Source organism: Pinus tabuliformis, chromosome 5_2 (genome assembly GCF_031772625.1).
Source record: "Pinus tabuliformis cultivar Carrire ecotype Pingquan chromosome 5_2, CPIR1, whole genome shotgun sequence".
In the NCBI taxonomy this organism is placed as follows: Eukaryota; Viridiplantae; Streptophyta; class Pinopsida; order Pinales; family Pinaceae; genus Pinus; species Pinus tabuliformis.
Window position 1 is genome coordinate 1,072,664,238 of NC_142306.1, and position 6,449 is coordinate 1,072,670,686.

The following is a 6,449-nucleotide window of genomic DNA, read 5'->3' on the forward strand; positions in this document are numbered from 1 at the left end:
CAAATTGAATATTGATACTGTATGTTTCTAAAATAGATTAAAATTATGATTAAAGCACGAATGAAATTTATGTGAGCTTATAAATTAAATTGATGATTAAAGCATGAATGAAATTTATTAGCTTTGAATGAAATTTATGTGAGCTTTTTTGAAAATATAGTGATAATTAAAATTAAAATGAAAAAATAAATTAAATTGATGATTAAAGCATGAATGAAATTTATTAGCTTTTTTGAAAATATAGCGATAATTAAAACTAAAATGAAAAATGCAAATTAGTGAATGATAGCTTTTGTGAAAATATAGTGAATTAGGGACATTGTAAAACTAAAGGGTTGGGAAATTCTTTATTCATGTTTAGATTGTTTTTTAAATTGTATTTAATGCTATGGAAAAGTAAAATTATTTAGGTTAGTATTATTATATTATGTAACTGTATAAATATTTTTAATTTTAACCTTTAATTTTAACCATGTATGATGTAGATGTTTATTATGTGGATATTTTTTGATATTTAATAATTATTTTATTAAAATTTATAGTATAAATGAATTTCCATATATATTTAAATGTTATATTTTTAATAAATAAATAATTATATAAATCATTAATATAATATATTTAATTATATAAATCATTAATATAATATATTTTTTTACATTGAGAAGATAAAACATTATTATGGTAAGATAATGTATTATTTTTCCTTGGCAAATTGAATATTAATACTATATGGTTGTAAATTTTATTTGTTTTTTTAACTAAAATTTAAAATATATTAAAATTCAGGAGATTTGTTTTTTAACTAAAATTTTGAATAGAGAATGAAATTTATGTGGTAGCCTTTTTGAAAATATATTGAAAATTAAAATAAAAATGCAAAATGAGAATTAGGGACTGTAAAAAGGAATTTTTTTCTTAATGTTTAGATTGTTTTTTAAATTGTATTTAATGTTATGGAAAAATTAAAATAATTTAATTTTAGTATTATTATATTATGTAATTATATAAATATTTTTAATTTTAGCCATGTGTGATGTATTAATTAGATATTTATTATAGATGGATTTTTAGTAACCTTTAATAATTATTTTATTAGAATTTATAGCATAAATGAATTTCCAAACATATTTAAGTATTACATTTTTAATAAATAAATAATTACATAAATCATTAATATAATTTATTTTTTATATTGAAAAGTTGAAATAAATCTGATAAATTTAAATTAATGATTTAAATTTTATATAAAGATGAAAATTATTTATATAAATATAAATAAATAATTTTCAATAATTTTATATGCTATATATTTCAATAAATAAAAATATATAAAATATACTAATATATTTGATATGAGTTAAATTTAGACTAATCAATCAAATTTTATATAAATATAAATAAACAATTTTTAATGATTTTATATACTAAATAATTCAATAAATAAGAAATATATAAATATAAATAAATAATTTTTAATGATTTTATATACTAAATAATTCAATAAATAAGAAATATATAAAATAAATATTAATATATTCGATATGATTTAATTTTCACAGTAAAATAAAATTATAATTTAATGAAAAGTATGTAATAAAAGAATATGTTTGACTATGAATATATTTTTAATCATAGTTTTAAAAACCAAAAGGGGTGATCGAATCGGTCCACCTAATGAACTAGTGTTAAAAAAATATATGTTAAATAATATATATATAAGATTTAAAACCATGATTCCAAAGCTAATAGAGACATAATATGTAAAGTTTGTTCGTTTATATACTATGTAAAGGTGAATATATCAAAATGGCATTGAGTGCAAAATACAGAAGGCTTTAAATGGCTTATAACGTAAAAAAACAATGTTATAAGCTATGAGGCGACCATTGGCCTACTACAAGACTACAAGTTTGGATTCTACACGTGATCAATCATCAAATTCATCACCACTACTAGACACATGATCATCATCATCAACATAAGCTACATAGACATCATTTGGTTCAGAGCTTGGGGATACCTTAGCCTCATCTACAACCTCAGTAGCACTGCCACCAATAATAATAGAAGTGGACCTAATGGAAGTAGGAGTTGGTCGAACTGCATGACTAGTGCTTTCCATTGGTTGTTTGCCTTTCCTTGATGCGGCTATTGATCTTGGTTTTTGATGGTGCCATCAAATTTGCTTTATCCCCCGTTAATGCCATGTCAATATCAAAATCAACATCAAACACATGATCTTCGGTCTCCTCCACCCATTCTGATGTTGGATCAATATCGTCCAACACAATGGGATCTAGATTAGGTGTTTTGTTCATCATTTGGTTCGCCTTAGTCGAAGGTTGTATTGCACAAAGACAAAATCATTTCACTGTTTTTGTTCCAAACGATTTCTCTTCTTTGTATGTATGCGTTCAAAAACTAACCCACTGCACTCACAACCTGGAGCACTACAAGTTTGGCAGAGGACTCTAATTGCAATCTTTTGCAATTGAGGATATTGGCCGCCAAATGACTCCCACCAATGTGTTGCAAAGAAAAAGACATTAATTAGTAACTTAGTTCATTTCATTACTTATTTACAAATTACAAGTATTTATAGATAATTTGAATTGTAAATTTGTAAACAATTTAAGTTGAAAAGAAAAACAATTTGGAAATTGGAATTGCTTCCTTGGTTCATCCACATCTATTGCCATTTTTGCCAAGTTTTTGCTGAAGGTACCAACTGCCATACTGAAAAGGGTAAGTTGTCTATGTACTTCCAACTGGTTTGCATGGATAACGACCATGTGCTCCAAGTAATCAATCAATCCAGCTCTGACCTCCCCATCCTACAGATCTCCTAGCTGAGCTTTATTATGATACTTTGGGTTAAAAAACTACCAAATGACATGTATATGACGATGTAGTTGATTGTTCTATCTGTTATCCAATGATCTCCCATATACGCTAACTTGTCCTTGCAAGCTGCCCGTATTTGCTCCTTTCCCTGATCCATAGCCTCATAAATGTAGTCCATGGCCAATTTTTCCCCATCCACCATTCTTAGCACCTTTAACAAGGGGCTCAGTAATTTCACAAGCTCTGCAGACCTTTTCCAAAAATAATTGTCAAACACTTTCTTTTTGTTGTCTTTGCCATCTTGTCTATGAGCCCACCGAGATTCAATCCAATCATCAGAAGAATACATTTTCTACAGGTTTTCTAGTTGAGCATTGAGACATTGCAACATGAGGAAGTGAGTTGCAAATCTCGTAATTGCAGGGTTAACAAACTCTTTGCTCCCAATGTTTTTCCTCATTAGGTTCAATACTCCTGAGTGGTTGTAAATGTATTTTGTAATGCACTTGGCATGCTTTATTGTGTTTTTTACCCACTCCACTTTGCCTATGTCCTCAAGCATGAGGTCTATGCAATGTGTAACACATGGAGTCCAAAATATGGTCCTATATTTGGACTCAAGCATCTTTCTAGCAAGAACATAGTTTGAGGCATTATCGATGATGACCTACACAACATTCAGCTCCCCCACTTCCTAAATAATGTCATCCAAAAGCTCAAATAGAAGGGTTGCATTCTTCACCTTATCAGATGCATCCACTGATATAAAAAACATGGTTCCTTGAGGGCAAGAAACAAAGAAATTAATGATAGTGCATTTCTTTCCCTCGGTCCATCAATCTGACATGATGGAACAACTTATTTTGAGCCATGAATCTCTATATTCAGCGAAAGAGCTCCTCTCAAGTCATGTATACTAGGCCTTTGAAGCCCGTTCATGCAGCGATAACAGAGTCCCACATAGCTTGGTAATAAGGCGAGCAAGCAACATTAAATGAGATATTTGCGTCATACCACCATCTAGCAATGTATTGATAAAAAGTTTCTTTGCATTGTTTTTTCCAATTTTGATCCAAAGTGGGTTGATGACTTGGCTGGGAGGAAGTGGGATTAGAAGAGGCAGCGTATGCTGACAGAGGATGAGAAATAACTCTGGATGTTTGTTCTCTTTGTTCCTTTTGATTGTTGGCCAAAAGGAGGAACATAGTGAAATGGGTAATTGGTGGAAGGGATAGAAGAGGAGTCTTGTATATTATAATCATCATACCCACTCTCTTTCATGGCTTCTAATAATTCCCTCTTCCTTGCAATGTAATCTTGGATGACCTTATCCCTAGCCTTATTCTCCTCAAACTTTTCAAACTTGGAAAGGTATTCTGCCCTCATAGGACCTAACACTTCATTTGGTGCTTCACATGCATTTACTTGGTTTCTTATTCTAGCAAAGTGTTGTTTCACTCTGAGAATACCCCCACCTCCAATAGGTTTATGGAAAAATTTGCATATCATTTTTCCATCAATCAAATCACAATGAGCCCATGCATTGTCCTTGGCTTTTGGAGCGATGTTGGCTTGAAATAATTAAAATTTGCAAAGAAATCCACCATTTAAAAAAAATTGTAGCTAAGAAACATGGAAAACCAAAGTTAAATTTAGGAAAAAAATGCACATGTAGCCTACAAATTTGGCACAGAACTAGATATTTGATAGCATAGAACACATAAACAAATTCAATACATGGACAACAGTGAAATGAGGAGTTTTTCAAGTGAAAATCCTTACATGGAAATGCAAACTAGCTTCCTTAGCATCCTTTTGAACACACCAACTCCACTAACAACTCCAAACTATCTCCAAAATAGCTCCAACTCCAAATGCAACTCCAAGCCTCCAAGATGACTACAAAAAAAATCAACATTCTCCAAGATCCCAATCAAACTCACAAAAAGTCCAAATGTGATGCAGAAAATCCTATAGATTCATGAGCTCATGTTATGTACTAAAGCACATGACAAGAATCTACTTTTACTTTCAACGCACAACAGCCAATAGATCGATGAAAACAATATGAACAAGAAGAAGATAAATCAATGGAACATAACACAAGATGTATTTGGGGAAAGCCATAACGCAAAACCCCTGTATCTGTGTTGCATATATCAGAAATATGAGTGGAGATACAAAGCTTGTTTTCATTAGAACAATTCCGCACAAGTATGCTAAACTCTCTCAGCTCACAAGCAAGCTCTTGGAAAACACTTATCCAATTTGAATTGAGAGGCCAAAGCCTCACCCGCCGCTCCTCCTGAGGACTTTTTCTTGGACTTCTTGAGTGGACAATTTGTAGCAGAATGGCCCAGCTCATGATAATGAAAGCACTTAACTTTCGTCATGTGTTTCTTCTTACCTCCATGATAAGAATCCAATTTGGAATGGGAATCTTTCCCTTTCCCCTTCTTCGCTTTAATCGCTAAGGCACAATTCTCTTTATCATCAGTCTTTGATGAAGAGCCATTCCTGGTGTTCCTCCTGATCTCCTCCTGCATCAAAGCCGACCACAATCGTTCCCAATCTAACATCTTCTCCCAACCATTGACAGAGTCCTGATAACTATGTCAACTCTTTGGGAGTCCTAGAAGAGAAAGACTCACCATATCATCCTCGGCAACCGCGATTTCAACACTTCCAAGTTCATCACAACACTGAGTGAACTTGGCCAAGTATTTTGGAATCGTCTTGCCTTACTCCATTTTGATTTTTCAAAGTTTGCCTTTCAGTGCCAATTTCCTTTTGTCATTGCCGTTCTGATACAAGTTCATCAATGTTTTCCACATAGCATACAAAGTTTCCTTACCATGGAGACTCAAGACAATGTGGTCTCAAATTCCCTTAAGGATTATCTACCTCGCCTTCGCCACACACTTCTTCCATTCGACCAAATTCTGTGCATCTGATGCTGATGGCTTAGGAATTTCTTGATCAATGAATTCCTTCAAGCCATTATCCTCTAGCACAACCTCCATTCTGTCCCTCCAGGCTATAAAATTCGAGCTGCCTTCCAAGGCATACTTGAACCGCAATCGTAGAATGCCATCTACCAATCCTGAAATATGTATTGCAAATTTGAATTCCCCTTGTAACCCAAAACTCTAAACTTCGAAATCTCCTCTAATGTACTGTTCTCAGCTCCGATACCATGTAGAAAATCCTGTAGATTCACAAGTTCATGCAATGTACTAAAGCACAGGCAAGACTCTACTACTTTCACCTAGCGAAAGCCAATGGATCGATGAAAAAAATATGAACAAGAAGAAGATAAATCAATGGCACATAACAAAAGATGTATCTAGGGAAAGCCACAACTCAAAACCCCGCTATTTGTATTGCATATATCAGAAATTTGAGTGAAGATACAAAGCTTGTTCTCACTAGAATAATTCTGCACAAGTATGCTCAACTCTCTCAGCTCACAAGCAAGCTCTTGGCAAACTGTAACTCTCCAAGACCCTAATATCTTGCGTAATTCCTAGGATGAATAACTCGTATTTAAAGAGAATTCATGCTTCCAAAACCATGCAATCCAAACATAGGATCAATCTCTG